The sequence below is a fragment of the Amblyomma maculatum genome, chromosome 2, assembly GCF_055883805.1.
Source record: "Amblyomma maculatum isolate TAMU_Amacu chromosome 2, ASM5588380v1, whole genome shotgun sequence".
Lineage (NCBI taxonomy): Eukaryota > Metazoa > Arthropoda > Arachnida > Ixodida > Ixodidae > Amblyomma > Amblyomma maculatum.
In genome coordinates this window covers 109,932,120-109,947,723 of record NC_139345.1, presented here as the reverse complement: position 1 = coordinate 109,947,723, position 15,604 = coordinate 109,932,120, and the positions used below count along the sequence as shown (strand labels likewise).

At 45.9% G+C, this 15,604-nt stretch overlaps 1 protein-coding gene across 1 annotated transcript in view; it reads right to left on the bottom strand.

Annotated features, from left to right (window-relative positions):
* LOC146199544 (uncharacterized) overlaps positions 1–14,708 on the bottom strand; it is a 175,396-nt gene extending 160,688 nt beyond the window's left edge. The window contains exon 1 of the mRNA XM_084592143.1: positions 14,562–14,708. The gene's annotated coding sequence lies outside the window, so the exon portion shown is untranslated. The remainder of the gene's footprint in view (positions 1–14,561) is intronic.
* Positions 14,709–15,604: the final 896 nt, after the last annotated feature.

Below are 15,604 nucleotides of genomic sequence, written 5' to 3'. Positions count from 1 at the left end.
GAGTGTTAACAACTGTGTGACACCGATGAGCGTCACTTAGGGGCGCAGAGACTGCGCGTCCTTAAACAGTGCCAAAGCGCAGGTAGTAAAACGATGTCGTCTGGATGTTAGCATGACTATTCTTTAGGCCCTTTTCTGGAGTATTCTATATGCGGTAGAAACTGATAGGCTCGGGCGATGAAATGAATGAAAGCGTATTGAATAAAGGAAACATTAGCAAGAGCAATCAACCACCATGTCGAAAAAACTGTCAACCGGTTTTCGAGTAAGCGGCATTGATGGTTCGAAGCCTCGAAGAGTTGAAAAATCAATTTCGTTTTGCAGGCAGGTGGTAGTTGCCTGGTGACGAACACCAAAATCCTTGCACCTTGCGTCTTAAGTTAGCAGCCCCTAGAAATCACCAGGATGCCTCTTACAGGTGTCATTTGGAATGTGACATGACGGGCATTAGTTGGTCACAAGATGAGTGGCGTCACAAGGCCAATTAGAAAAAGGTTCCACCTAACTCGGGCAGCACTCTTCTATGGAGGGGGGAAAAGGGTGATGTTCGAAATCGAACTCACCGAACTCGTGCACCAGTCAGTTTAAAAAAGCAACTCCCAAGGCGTTCTCCACATTTTGTGTTCATAACCACATCATATTCAGGACAGCGCATTTTTGAGGTACAAAAAGTAGGTTTCGACGAACCTGTGACATGACATGCCGCACTATGACGTCACGGATAGAGCCAAAAACCTTATCGTGTGCGTGTTTGTTGCCTAACTGGTGACTGTGACAGATGGAATCACTAATCGTCTGAAATGGCAAAAAGCAAGCACTAAATTTAGTCGTGCAGCAAATGCAAAGATAATGTAGATGGTAGTGTCCCTACATGACGGATTGAGGCCACACTATTGAATATTTGAAAATTTTTTCGTTCTGCAACAAAACATTGAAGAAGTGCTAAATTGAGAAAATGCCCATAAGACTGAAGGAGACTATGCCATGACAGTGTCAGCAAATTGGCATGGTGAAAAAGCACCCAAGTTCCAAGTTACTCTTAATCCTCGCTGCCTTGGAAGGTCTGGAGCATGCTTCTGGCAGGTGGTAGTTCGCAAGGGAATGGTCAGAATTCTGCTCAACATAACCGCCAAAATAAAATAAATGATTAAGAGACGAGCATTACTGTCTCTGTCATTTCTTTACAAACGCAATGCCATAATGAGGTAGCATGGCAGAAAATTAATGCTAATGAGTATAAGTCATATGAATATTTGTCATATACGAATATTTATCATATCTGGATGATAGACACGAATGATAGCGGATGATAGACACGGCAGCATTACTCGCTAAACAGATGCAGCCGGGATATCAGTACTTACGTACGGCACCACAGGAAGGACGAAGCGTAGAAGGATTGAGGTGGGAGGGTGACACCGGGTAATCGCCCACGAGGACTGTTGGAAACCGAGTTAGACATGCAGCCTTAGACCACGCTACATGTTGAAACAGCTTGGCTAAAGCGGGACTATATATGTTGGGTAGCCTTGCATACAACGTGGTAACTTACGCATGTATAGTATACGAGTAGCAGCATGCATGTAAGTGAACGAGTGTGAGGGAGCGAGGGTACTCAAGGGCGCCTGAAAGCTGTAGTCGCTAACGCTGTTGCAAAATATACCCTTAAAGGTGGATGTTAAGTTAAAGGCTGATGACGTTAAAGATGAAGGTTAAATTAACCTCGTAAGAGAGCTCATGAATGAATGGACGGATGTTAGGAGCTTTCTCTTTGAAACGCAATGGTGAGTCATCACCATGCTGAATTTTACTTTTAACTTAGATAACCCGTCATCTTTAAAGACTCTTCTTTTAATCCCGGCTTATTTTTAAATACCCGTGTTTAATATTGGTTCAGCTTAGTTGCGTCCACTCCCTGCTATTTATCCCCTAAACTTCCTGACATCTCTTGCTTACCTATACTGCCGATTCGTTCAGGCTTCCCCAGGCCCTCGGCTAGAGTGACTATGTCGGCATCGACTTCAGGCTGGATACTGCCGCACTCCAGTATAAGATGTCCAACTGTTTCTGAACATCTACTGCACATAGCAAAAGCTTCATCTTCTTGATTAAACTTCCTTCTGTAGCTTTGGGTTCTAAGGCATCCTGATCTAGCTTCAAAACGGAGGCCGAAGCCTCTTGAGTTGACATAGAATATTTCCTCCTTAGTAAAATTTTTTATTTTCTATATATTTCTCTGGTCGGTTTCTGTTCAATTCAATTATTCCAGTTTTTAGCCTCTAGCTATGTTCCTATCCTGTCGTTTAATGTTCTTTATTTTTCCATCCTGCCTTCATACTTATTGGTTCGTTTTCTGGTCTTGGTCCTTTTCCGCCACTGTGAGTCAATGCCCGTTCAGTATAAGTATTTAAATACTTTAGCTGCCAACCTATTGTCAGCTTTTTTTCCGAGCGTTCTTCTCAAAATATTTTTGTTCTGAGCCCCTCGTGCCTCGAAAGACGCCCAGCCCATGTCTCCCTCCACCGCTTCATTTGTTGTTTTGCTGTGCGATCCAGTGCTAACACTCCTACAGATCTTTTATTTATTTGTAACCCCGACTAGACTTCTGCCCTTAGTCACAAAATAGCGTTCCCGAAGGTGAGCTCTGGTGCCATTATTTCTTTCCAAATACTTTTAAGTACTTCATATCTGTTGTATCCCCATATTGCCATTTGCTTCCCTCTAGCGGCATCGCATCGCCGCTTCGCCCTGGTGGCCTGGTCATGTTTTTTCATGTGTACTTGTCCTTCGTTTATCTATAATCCGAGTTGCTTATATTCTGGCCATCTTGATATCTCACTCTCTTGTATTGTCAGCGTTTTTCCACTGAAATTGTTAAAAAGCACCATACCCGACCTAAGTGCGCTTAAGGTACAACGACTGCATCTCCTTCGTATTCCCATATATTAACCAACGCTTTTAAATTTTCCTGGCTATTGGCTAATAGGACAATGTCGTCCGCGTAAAGTAATCCTGGAACCGTTTGGAGTAGATTCGTTCCACCTAGCTTTTACGAGAGATTAAAACAAAGGTTGATTTCTTGCAGACGTTTTTTTTTATATTCATATAAATCTTGAATGGTGATAGCGGACATCCTTCCCTTAGTACTTTGCATAGCTCGACAGTAGACATGCCTCTTTACCCAACCCATGCAATCTCAACTCTATTATCTCTGTATATTTTCTTTAGTAATTCAATTAATTCTTTATTGATGCCTTCAGATCTGAGTACGTTCAACAGATGTTCACTGTTTAAGCTGTCGTATGCACTGATTGCACCCAAAAAGGCTACATACAGTAATATTCCACCCTGGCTATTTCTATGCATTGGTTTATTACGAAAAATGCTATCTAGGCACCTACCACTCCTTAACCCGTTCTGCAGTTCGCCCAGTATATTATTACTTTTTATCCATGCCTCCATTTGTAGTCGCACTGCCTCCATTTCCAGTCTGTACGTCACTGATGTTATAGTGATCAGTCTAAATGATTTATTGTTCCTCCCACCTCCTTTTCTTTTATAGATTACATTCACCCTACTCAGTCACCAGCGTTCCGGAGTGTTTTTATCCGTTATGTGTATTTCTAATGCTTTTCACAGCGCATCCTTGCTTCTTGGGTTGGAATTTCGTCCTTCCCCATGGCTGTACACACAGGAATATTTGTCTCCACCTTCTTCCAGTTAACATTTGTCAGTCATAAGCTCCTTTCCTTTATGCTGTCTGATACTGTTTCTTCATTACGGGAGGATTATCCCATCATTGTTTCCTAATTTATTCGGCAATAACTAATGTAATGGGTCAGATGGGTCACTGATCATCATTCCCTGTGCTGGCTGATAAACCTCCGTGACCCATCTGGCCATCTTGCACAGTGGGCAGTCCGTTTACAAGAGTTTGGTTACACAGGTTCCTACAAGAGTGGACGCCGGCACGCTGACGCGGACTGTCTCTCACGTTTACCGCTTCCCACAACGGAATGTGACGCCGACAATTCTGATCATTACGTCGCTGCGGTTTTACCTCCATTCCCCGATACCCGTACGTTCCGCACTGAGCAGAGGAAAGATGAGAATCTCCAACCATTCTTTACCGCTGCAGGGGACCCTACACCTTCCAGTCCCTATTGTATACGGAGTGGTCTTTTGTACAAAAAGGACTATTCTCCCACTGGTCTCCGCTACCTTCTGGTGGTGCCCGTCAGCCTACGCTCCTCTGTTTTGCGCGTTATGCACGACGACCCCACTTCGTGACACCTGGGATCTGCGCGGACGCTCTATCGCATCCAAGAACGTTTCTACTGGCCCCGGATGCGTGAAACCACTGAGAAGTATGTGGCTAGCTGTGCTCAGTGTGCGTGTCACAAACGCCCCGTCGGCACTCTTCCTGGTCTCCTTCATCCGGTGACGCCTCCAAGATCCCCTTTTGAGAAAGTTGGGGTAGACCTCTTGCTACCCTTTCCCAAGTCTCATTCTTGCAACCGCTGGATGGTCATCTGCACTGATTACCACACTCGTTACTTTGAGACGGCAGCCCTTCCATCGGCTACTGCACACCGAGTCTCCCTCTTCCTGTTACACTTTGTTATACTGCGCCATGGGCCTCCCCGAGTGTTGATCAGCGACCGAGGGCGTCAGTTCACCGCTGATGTTGTCGAAGAACTCCTTCGTTTGTGCCAAACGTATTTCTGACATTCTACCCCGTATCATCTGCAAACAAATGGGTTGACCGAGCGAACCAACCTGACGCTCACCAACATGCTTTCAATGTACGTCGCCGCCTACCACAAGGACCTGGGACTCTGTGCTACCATTTATAACATACGCATACAATACCGCCCAACAGGAAACAATAAGTTACAGTCCATCTCTCCTCTATGCCCGGTCTCCTCGACATATCCTCGACACCACGCTCCCGTTCCCCACAGGCGACGATCCTGGGATTGCTGAGATCCTCTGCCGGGCTGAAGAAGCCCGCCGGATAGCCCGCCTGAGAACTCTCGCTTCACACAAGCGCTCAAAATCCCGCTACGACGACCACCATCGCCACGTCACCTACCTCCCTGGCGAACTGGTCTGGCTTTGGTGTCCACTAAGGAAGCATGGCTTAAGTCTGAAACTGCTCGCGCACTATATCTGTCCCTATGTTATCATCGAGGCAATTAGTGACCTCTACTATCGGGTTGCGCGCTTTACCAAAAGTGGCCAACGTTCTTCACGAACTGAGCTTGCCCACGTCGCGCGTCTGAAACCCTGTCATCCTCGTGCTGACGATTGACTCGCCCGGAGGGCTTCGCCTGCGACGGGGGAAGTGTTACGGACTTGTTCTCAAACAGAGCACGGAGGAAGAAAGAAGGAAGAGGAAGAAGACGTGTGCGCGCCCGTTCGACCTTGGTCTTGTGGCACCTGTGTCGTTCCTGCTGGCCCTGTGTACCTAGCGTACTGAACCGACTAGAACGTCTAGGTCGCGATGCTAAGGGCGTAACAATATATTCAATGCGTCATCACCCTCTAATCTTTTTCTTTCGGCGTCCTTACTCGGTTCCTGCTTCCTGTGATTTCTCTTACCCAGGCAGCTTATATGACTCCAGAATTTCTTTGCAGAGTCTTTAGTTGAGTCGCGCTCTTCGGTCTTCCAGCGACTGGTGTACTGTTTTATTTTACTTTGTGCCAGTATTCGCACTTCCGGTTTATTTTGCCGATAAGATTCCCATTTTCTGTCCATTTTCTCTTAAGACAGCCCAGTTTACTCAGCTTCTTGTTCTCTGGGAGCCATCCGTCTTGGCTCGATTACAAGTTTTAATGCGATAGCGTTAAGGGCCCCGTGCCGCAGAAAAGTCGGTGTCGTCGTCGGCGGCCGCCGTTCCGCGTCATCCGGCGTTGGTCGTGAGCAAAAATCCCAGAAGCATAAATGAAAAACGAGTAGGAAAAAGCACCGACCTGAGGAATCGAACGTGAGCCTCCGGGGTTCGAGACGAGCACGCTAACCACTCCGCCACGCCAGCTAGATGTTTTGAAATGGACAAAGGCGCGTTTATTGATTGCGGTGTTGTCTCAGAAATGTCATTTAGAAAAGTGTATTGTGGCGTATAATAATAATTATGAGCATGTAGATTACATAATTATGAAACACGCAGTTAAGCGAGTGGCAAATCACTTTTCCGCTGTACTTCCTCTTCGCTTGACGTGCACGTAGTGCCATCATGCGTGTGGCGCACGGAATAACATAGACAGGGTATGACCTCCGAGATCTAAATCGCGCCGGCTCGGATCGACAACGATGTTGCCGACGAGCTACGACTGCAACTTGAGGCCCGCTCGTTTCGGCAAGGTGGCTGGCAGCGCTTCTACGTCCCGGAAGGATTAATATTTAAAAAAAGGTATAGCAAGTTTCTCTATGTAGAAATTCGAAACAGAGCCTTCCGTCTCAGTGCACGCCTCAGCCACATTGTAAGCGAAGGAACGCTTAGATTCAGGTTTCAGAACAAGTAATTACCAAACAGTCATGCTTTGAAGAAGTTAACGAGTGTTGTATCATGTGAACTACGTCTTTGTGTCACTCAAAAGTGCGACAAGCAAATGAGTAGACGGTGCGAACGGGGCGCGATAACGCTATCGCGTTCCATTCTTAAAGGCGAAGCTTAAGCGTCCTCCAAAATTTTGATTTCACTATTCCACCAGCTTCGAGGAGACCTCCTACTTCTCCAACAATTTGACTCTTTTCCTTGCCAAATGTTTTTACTGATGAGTTGTGCTTACTTCATATAATCCCACGTCTCCATAATCTCTCTATCGTTTCCTCGATGCCTGATAGTACTAGTTCTAGTTTTTTGTCGGTCAAATTTTCGCTTGTTCTTCGTGCTTTCTGGTTTTTTACTTTAGGCCAGGTGTCCTATCTTCAGGCTAATGCGTTTATAGTTACTTCCCAAGCTAGACGCGACTTCCTCATTTATTTCCATTCTGACAAGCTTATATAGATTCCTGTGACAACAAGCAATAATCAATGGTCGTTTGCCTATTTCGGAATTCCCATGAGATCTGGCCTTCACATTTCCTTCCTTTATTAAGAATACCTAGGTTCAACTGCCCACATATTTCAAGCATTACCTCCCCATTGCCGTCAGTGTATCCACCCATGTCCCCAATGAGTCAATTTATATCTCCCAATAAAGTTATCTCGGCTCCGTCTCCAAACTGTTTGATTTCTTCATTGAAACATTTACCTACTGCTCTGTTTTCCGGCTCGCTTTTTCCTTAGTTTATAAATAGGTTGCCCCTAACCATACCTTTTTCCTCTTGTTTCTGAAACCCGGACATGTTCTTTGCAAGGTGGTTTGGCTCTCTGCGAACTGGTCCTTTGGTGTATCATCCTACCAACCCACAACCCTTTTTCTCCATTGTTGTTCTGTTGCACTGTTCCTAAACGTAGCCTTCTATACCCGGCGGTTCTACTAGGACCGTGATGTGCGTCTGGCACAATGCATATACACCGACTTCAGCATCTCTTAACAGCTTTTCTATTTCTAACCACTTCGCTCTCCTTATGCCACCTTGCATGTCTATGTAATGAACAATGGAGTTAAATTTATTGTTCTTAGCTTTTTCGTACGTTTTCTTCTGGTGTGTTGGTTGGAGTTGTTTTCTTGCAGCCTGACATTTTCTGCTTCAGTGTGACGCAGTCCAATCGGAACTTTCGCAGACCCCCTAAAAATCTAGCACACTACCTGCCAATCGGCAGCCGATGTAAGCCTTGACCTTTTCCCTGAAATGGATTCCATCTCGCTGAAATCTCTTACCAGCACCTCCTCTCCGCACTTACATGCCGATATAGTTACCTCGAAAAGCATTTCTCGAATTAATTCTCTAAATTCATGGTTGAATATGACAGCTGCCATTTCAATATCCAGGTTCCTTATGATTAGCTCTGGTATTGTGCATACTACAATCTGCACCTGTCACAAAAACCCGTTTTACGGTCAACAGAGGCGCGAGATCCCCTTTACGGTTACCCGTCTCTCTATAAGGTTTGAGAACACGTTAAAAGTTAGGCCGGTCAACCCGTGAAGTACATGATTCGGTGTGTGATTGAGAAATAAGTTCAAGAAAGTCCCTTTATTTTAAAATACTTGAATATTTATAGATGGCATTCCAAATTACGGAGAATAAAAATAAATATAAATAAAACGCCACGACAAGATAGTGATAAAAGATGACTCGGTAAATGACGAAATGATAATCCGGCAATGAGCACAACTCTGCGATAGAAGAGCGCTTTAAAGATAAAAAAACACGTAGTTCAGATGTGATAAGTAGGGGCATGAGTTACACAGGAAACGCGGCTTAAAAATACCAAGTTAGACCAAGCTTTAAACAAAGCCGAGAACAATATTCGATTAACCGACAGTTGTGGCAAAAAAAGAATTCTCAAAGCTTTCTTGTTAGATGACAAGGTCAGTTGTTGGGCGAGTTGGTGACGATGTTCCATATCTACAGCGCGATAAACGGGACAAGAGAACGCTTTGTGTTTGTCGTTATTGTGTTCGCTTGTCCCGTTTATCGCGCTGTAGATATGGAACATTGTTAGATGAACCGTCGAAGTCGTACAAGAGGAGAAACGATAAGTTGATTGCGGGCTCGGTGAAACACAAGACGCTTTCCCAGAGTGACCGCAAGAGAGGCCCAGAACACTGAGTCTTCCCAGTGCGCACACCAGCGGGCGTGCTGCGATATGCCTTTTTATACTCTCGGCTGACTGCGCTGTGGCCGCGTCAAGGAGGCGTAGTCGCTGTCCGTACGTCATGTCGAAGCATGCTCGGAGGAGCGAAGAGATCCTGTAAGTTCCGCTCGATATGTGAGGCAAGAGATCCCGTAACTTCCACTCTATAGGTGGGGAGCTTCTGAGACAGCCCCCCACTGATGAATATTGTCTCCGAACTTTCTGGACATCCACAAGCGCCGAAAACGACGTTATTGAGCTCCGCAGAAGGGATTCTGTAGATTGGGGCCGTCCGATGCTCCGAAGATTGTTCGCCACTCACTGCGTTTCATGACGCGCGCTATATACGCACTGATCAGAACCAGCACAGCACTACAACACTCCTGTTTCACAGTCATGTCCAGAGCACGTGTCACAGGTCATTGACCATCAATAACATTCAAGCCAGCACAAATACAAAGGCAAATCATGAACAATTTCCTTACGCCATCAACACAATGCAGCTAGGCAGTCGTGCAAGCTGAACAACTATTCCAGCCGGCTCATCTAATCTGTTCCCATGTTCTTGCTGCCTTTATTATACTCGACACGGAAGTTGTATTCCTGAAGCTTAATACTCCAGTAAAGAACGCGGCCGTTCGCAGAGTTTGTTTCCTTTTCTGGACTTCAAAGGCTGATGGTCCCTTTGAACGAGAACCGTTCTCCCGTATAGAAAAACTTAAAATTTCTCGATTCCCCAAACAAGTGCTATAGCTTCTTTGTTGTCAGACGTGAAGGTCCTTGAACCTTCTGTGGGGTCTTAGTGAGGGCTTAGGAAGCTCTATCTCGCCAGCTTCTATGTCTACTTCTGCCGAAATTACTGCACCGACGGCTGCCATAATGATGTCGTCGTTTCTTTGCTGGTATACCTTTAGCATGCTGATATGAAATAATTTTGTGAAATTGCTCAAATCCACTTCATAGTCAACATCACCCCCGCGGCTGATGGCCGAAACTCTCCCCTTATATTGCATGAGCAGCTAATTGTGCTTTGTGGGAAGAAGAATAAGAACCTAATCTCCCAGTTTGAGAGATCGTTTGCGGCTCTTGATGTCGTAGTAGCGGCTGTAACGCTCTCCTGCGTACTCCAGCTTTTCGTGCGCAAGTTTCGTGCGCAGGGGTTCCTGTGTTGAGATGCGGACGAAAGGCTCACATCTGCTCTTACTTCAGTCAAAGCAGAAATCTGGGCTAGTTGGTGTGCCATCATAAATAAAAAAACTAGCGCAAATAACACAGACACCGACATAGGAGAAGACAGGACTGTGTCTGTGTCTGTGTTATTTGCGCTAGTCTTTTTATTTATGATATTTATTATGCTCTTGCTTCAGTTGTTTCAGAATGTCTTAGGATCGTTCGGCACTGGCTTTGTTTCAAGTCAGCTTGGAGTACGCGAGGAGGTCTACAACGCATGCCCTGATGGAAACATCGAAGTGACTGCGGGGCCTCATCTGCATGAATTCATGGAGCGTCAGAAGCAGCAACGCGCCAGGACACGCGCGTGCACAATTTTCAAAGACGCGGACTCCCTCGAAGGACAGTGTCCAGCTGTAATGAGTGACCGGTGGTTATGTGCATATCTTAATGCATCTTCAGTGCCCGGCGTGATAGCAGTTTCTGCTGTCGGTCATCGAGGGAAGGGCTACTTAAACGCCCGCTACAGACAAGGCATTTGGGTTCCTGTGCCGAGATGCGGACGAAAGGCTCACATCTGCTCTTTCTTCGGGTTGGTTAATTTTACCATTATAAGCCAACTCGTTACTCGGTACTGGATCCCACCTGGTCTTTACGGCAGTATAGCTTGTCTATGGCGTTGTCTGTCTATGTGCTGGTGCAATAGATTTGTGGTTCAGAATAAGATTGCTGCTAGCCGGGATACGTAGAAGAGAACCCTGGCACTCTGTCGGATGTACAGGAACGTGAACTCATGGAAGCAATACGTTCTTTGTCAAAGTTATTGACAGGACAAGAGAAAATAGTAAAACAGTTAGAGGCTCTGGAAACGCAACAGAAACAAATAGAAAAGAAATTCGAGAATTTAATTTAAAAAAAAAGACAAATTAGCAGAGGATCTGTCCGCTGTATCTGCGCTTGAGGATAGAGTAGAAGTGCGAGCTCAAAATAACCAGCTTTCAAAAGCTATGCGGAATGTACTAATTAATCAGTACGAATGAAAAAATTGTTGCCGTAGGAAGAACTTGTTGTTCTTTGGAATTAAAGATGACAATGATAAGGAAATATAGAATGAATCAGAGGGGAAGATTATATCTGTCTGCTGTGACAAATTAGGTGTCACTATTGAATCATCAACAGTCGAGAGAGCTCGCCGGACGGGGAAGTATAAAGGCGATAAACCAAGGCCTATTATAGTGAAGTTTGTGCTGTTCAAGGACAAACAGCGTCTTTCTGCTGCTTCAAAACTAAAGCGCACTGGTATGTCAATAAATGAAGACTACTCTCAAAAGGTTCGCCGTTGCAGAAGTAAGCTTATAGCTTTTGCGCGCGAACAAAACTCCGTAGCTAAATTGAAGTACAACAAGATGACTTTTGACGGCAAGACATATATTTACGATGGCGCTACCGATACCGTAAGAGAGAATACGCAATAGCAAACAAAACGTGGGCCGCCGCGGCTTAGAAAACACTTATCAGAACGCCTATGCATCGCTGTTATAAACTGTAGGAGCCTGAAGAATAGGTCAGATGAATTTGCGAGCCTCTTGCGCATTTAACAACCTGATACTGTGATCGGGACTGAATCCTGGTTAGAGCCTGGCATATCGGATTGTGACATGTTTCCATCGGAATATTTAGCTTATCAAAAAGACCGTAATCGGCAGGGCGGAGGAGTGTTCATCCATGTGCATAACAAAATACGAAGTGCGCCGTTACACTACCATGACTTCTCTTCAGAATGTGATTGCTGTAGAATATTGCTTTCTAGTGGTGGGATCGTTTTACAAGCCACCGTCGTCAACAAGCATAGAGCCATTTCGTAGCCTTTAACAATCGATGTCAGCATTGTCATCGGAAACCATTCTACTGGGAGGTGACTTTCAAATGCCTGAAATTTTATGGCGTGACCGCTGTCCTGTGGCAACAGGCGGCTCTGGCCTCCAGTCTGCCTTCTGTGAGCTGGTACGGAACAATGAACTTGTTCAGTTTGTTAATTTCTCAACACGTTATGGCTCACCTGGAGGGAGTACATTAAAGTTGTTTTTTTTAATAACAGTGAAGATTTGGTGGAATCAGTTATGGCAGCGCCAGGAATATGTGATCATGAGATCGTATGTGCAACAATGGCATGCAAACAGTTAGAAATTGTCAAGAATTGCCCTTGACAGATTTTTATATATGAACAGGGTAACTATTTGTTGTGGAGACTTTGTTAGGACAATAAAGCCAAACCCACTCCGGGAAAACGGGTCAGTCGGCGTGGGGATTGGTTGCAAGAGATCTCAAGGCCAAACGGAGGGTTTCGTCCGACGCTGATACAGTTCACGTGTGGCAACGCAGTGCTGGACGAAGCGATAAAACCCCGGCCAGTAGAAACGTCGGCTCAGACTGTCAAGTGGCGGGAGATACCCAGATGTCCAGCCGTGGGAGCAGCATGTAATTCTACAAGGATATTATAGCGCAGATTTTGGAGAATGATGAACAAAAGCATAGCACCACCTGGTCGCATATTACATCACTATAACACATTTACGTAAATTACAAAGAAGGCGAGAGATGCATCAGTGTGGTCGGAGGTAAGATAATTGATAAGGGAATGTAGCAAAAGATTCAAGCGATGTTAATAGGCAATGTTAGACACATGCGTCATCATTCCAGATGAGAGGGCTAGAGGAGTCAACGGGATAACGGAACAGGCAATCTGTATCTTGATGAAGATAGCCGGACTTCTAGACGACGAAAAAGGTATCTTCTTGCAACAATAGCGCCCAGAGTTCCAAACGGCCAGTAGGGTTTTCGAGGGAGGAAAGTCAACACAATTAGCATGGTGGTCTGTTGTAACAGTAAAGGGGCCGCCGAACAAATAAGGACAGACTTTCGTAATAGCCAAAACAAGTGTCAGGTACTCTCGTTCTGAGATAGAATAATTTTGTTCACGCGTAGATAGGAGGCGGCTGGCATACGCAATCGCCCTTGTACAGCCGGGCTGTCGCTAAGTGAGTATAGCTTAAATTACCTTGCTATTTCCGTCGGGGCGGATATCATTACGGCGGATGGATTAAAATGGGCCAAGACGAGTGGTGAGTCCGCTGAGCTCGCTGACAAGTCTTCGTGCTGTCGCCGACATGATCCACACCAGCCGTTGCAACGCGCGTCTTTCTCTCTCCCTCTTGATTTTCTTCCTTCTCTATTTTGTCCTCTGTGCGCACGAGGCAGCGGAGGTGGTCCGGCTACAGAGCAAGTAGCAGACCCGTGCATTTTCTTTTCCTTCTTCCTAGAGTCGCAACAACGTTTATCAGCCAATTTTTGTTGAGAAGCCGGTGGAAATTGTGCATTGCTGTCCCACCGGGAATGATACATTTAAGGAAAAGAGCGACAATTAAAAAGAAATGGTGAGCAAGATGGTGATTGACGCTCTGGATCACGTTACCTTCTCGCACCGTTTGAAGCCGTCGGCGATAGCGGCTGCTCTGAAGGGAGTGCATGCGGGGTAATTTTTGGAATGTGCTGCCGCATCAATCAGTATAATCATCTATCAATTTTCGCATTTCACCTACCCTAAAATATAGGTGGCACGGCTGATATTCCATCACGCATTTTGGGGCTTAGCAGATTAAACAATTGTGGGAGGTGCGACCTTCAGTGCAATGTCTTTATCATAGGCGCAAAGCGCCCTTACAATGATACTAAACCTGGACTCCGTTTGCACAACTGATACAGAAAACGCTTTCGTGCATAGGCCAATGGCCTACGAATATCTGATTGCCATCTTCGCTGCGCGACAAAAAACGCTGATTAGATCATTGATGATGAGGCAATATCATTAGCTCTCTTGGCCAGTCATGCTTCAAATACGGCTCTGTAGGCCACCAAATGAAATTTTGGATGTTCGGTTCAGTTCAGTTCAGTCGTGTCCGACTCTTCGTGACCATATGGACCATGTCACACCACGCTTTCCGGTCTCTCACTATCTTCCTAACATCACATAACTTCATCTGCAGCGCCTCGAGGATGCCATCTAACCATCGCGTTCGCTGCCTACCCCTTCTCCGGTGACCCTCAACCTTTCCCAACATTAAAACTTTCTCCAGCAACTCCTCTCTTCTCATCAGATGACCGAAGCAGCTGAGCTTTAACTCCAGAATTTGACCCTCCAATGAGCAGTCAGTGTTTATGGTCGACAATATCGCCTGATTTGATCTTCTGGACGTCCAAGGAACCCTCAAGATTCTCCGCCAGCACCACAATTCAAACGAGTCAATTCTTCGGCGGTCAGCCTTCTTCACAGTCCAACTCTCGCATCCATACATCACAACTTGAACGACCATAGCACGAGTTATACGGATCTTGGTTGGCAGTGTAATGTCTCTGCTCTTTACAAGGCCGTCAAGCTCTAGCCATGGTATATCATAAAGAAATCTCAGCGTACACAGTAGCTATAGACAAAGGGGCAAGGATAACAAATCCTTTTTACCAAACCAACATAACCATCTGCAGTAGATAAAATCTAAAGGCAAACGAGGGCACAAGCCGAGTGAGCTCAGCCCACTCTCTGTGATTGGAAAAGTGAGGCCAAGTTATTAAATAGAGAGCTTACGCTTGTCGCTCTAGGCTGATGCCCTAGTTGATGATGTTCTCAGAAAACGGCTTCGCACTTCGCTTCAGTTGCTTGTGGTGGCTTTCTCGCCCAGGGCCCTGGAAGGCGAAGCCTTCTGTCCCAGATGTCTCAACTGGCTGCGCTTACCGGCGGCCTGCCCCAGTTGATTTATCGTATCTGGAGGTACGGGCACAGAGATGTTGCGGAGGGCGAGTACGAAGGGAAACACCGGTTTCCGACTGCTCTATCGCATGGCCGGGCTCACTCGCCTTTATGCGCCTTTAGAAGCGCATTTGTCTTCTCGTTTCTATTTTCCCCTTACCTATTAATTCTCCGGCTACCCCTCCCTCAATGCGCTGCTGCTCTTATTGCTATTTCTCGTGATTCTGCACGGGCGAGGACCCTTAGCGCCTTTTGTGTTGCCTCATTATTCCGCAGACAACCACACAACATATAGCCCTAACTAGTGCGTTGCTGTCCCAGCGAGATGACTGATCAGTTGTGTGATCTCTCTGTTATATATTGTTTTGGCACCTTTTTTGCTCCGCATCCGCCGGAGTGGTTAACTGTGGGCGTAAGACTACCGACGACCTCCCGGAGGAGCCACGTTGTCATGGGCTACTGAACTCAGTTATGCGCTGCACGCCGCTGCGATAAGGCTCAGGCGTGCGGCATTGGTTCGTATGCTTTGCTATAGAACAGAGATATAAAGATGAAAGACATGAAATCCACATTACAGACATTGTACAAACATCGATGTGTTAAAGGGTCTGTGCTGTTTCTGTTGTGCGTGTAAAAGCCACCGCATGGTATGGATATGCGAGAACTCCGAAGTGAGAAAGATGGGGGCGAAGGGAGCGTCAATGGTAATGCTCCCTTAACATAGCTCGCATCTCGCCACACACCGTCCAACTTCACTACCGACTCGGAGTGGCACTTACTGATTGGTATAGACACAGCGAACACCTCATTTTGGTAAATTGCTGATTTTAAATACAGAAACCTGCAAATTTTCTAAAAGCCATGTGTAAGGCCGCGGTGGC